We start from the raw sequence: 976 nt of genomic DNA, 5'->3' as shown, positions 1-976 counted from the left end.
TATATTTTAATAAAATCGTACAACATGCAAGTATTGACAGGCATTGCCGTGACCAAGCCAAGACTACAAAACATACTGATTTACAACACCGAATTATCAAAAATTGCCAATAAATAACAAAAAATATTTTATACAGATGCACATAACAGCTCCTCTCGTTTTTCGTAAGTCCGATCCATTTAATTGTTCCTTCTTAATAAATCTTTTAAAAAGTTAAATAAAAACTGCCTCCATCCGTGACAATGCTTCTCTGGTAAGCATTGCCGTGACCAGGATTCGAACCTGGGTTACTACGGCCACAACGTAGGGTCCTAACCACTAGACGATCACGGCTATCGGAAGCTTGTCTCAAACCCCATTTAGTACTCATGTTCAGCCAGCAAAATAGTAGTTCATACAAGGAAAACTTTCAATATATTCACCAATGAAACTCGCTCTGCGTATTCGTAAGTAGACTACTCTAATTAAAATCAACACAACAACAAATTCACCAAGTCCAGCTTCAAGCATAGATAATTGAATAAGAAAAGTGAAAGGCTGCGAGGCACACGCAACTGAGAAATAGACAGAGCGAGCTATTCTGTTGGAATGAAACAAAAATGGAAAAATTTAGTTAATTACGTCGATAACTTGAAACTATTTTTAAAGAACCGCTTATGTACTGGAGAGCAGTATTACTGTTGAATCCGTTTAATTTTTGGTCTTACTCGATAGATCAACAAAAGTGAATATTATTCTAAAAAATTTTGATCTCTCTTAATAGAACAAACTTAAAATTCTAAAAACTTCCCGTATTAACTAAAAATCAAAATTTATTCACAAATATTTGATAGCTTGATTTCGGAGCTACGTAATATCTCTACTATGAATGTCATTCTATAAGGTGGGTTTCAAAGTAAACAGGTCTTAAAAAAAACAGAACAGAACAAATGGGTTTTCGGCAAAATCAAGTTATTTTATTCACAATAATCTCCTT

General features: G+C 33.9%; 1 non-coding gene across 1 annotated transcript; it reads right to left on the bottom strand.

Moving 5' to 3' along the window:
- Nucleotides 1-261: 261 nt before the first annotated feature.
- On the bottom strand, nucleotides 262-333 carry Trnah-gug. Its single transcript has one exon. It is a non-coding gene; the product is annotated as a tRNA-His (tRNA).
- Between the last annotated feature and the right edge of the window lie 643 nt (nucleotides 334-976).

This window comes from Bactrocera latifrons, unplaced genomic scaffold (genome assembly GCF_001853355.1).
Source record: "Bactrocera latifrons isolate USDA-ARS-PBARC rearing strain unplaced genomic scaffold, ASM185335v1 scaffold_87, whole genome shotgun sequence".
In the NCBI taxonomy this organism is placed as follows: Eukaryota; Metazoa; Arthropoda; class Insecta; order Diptera; family Tephritidae; genus Bactrocera; species Bactrocera latifrons.
The sequence above is the reverse complement of the archived record's forward strand: the minus strand, read 5'-3'. Positions and strand labels throughout refer to the sequence as shown.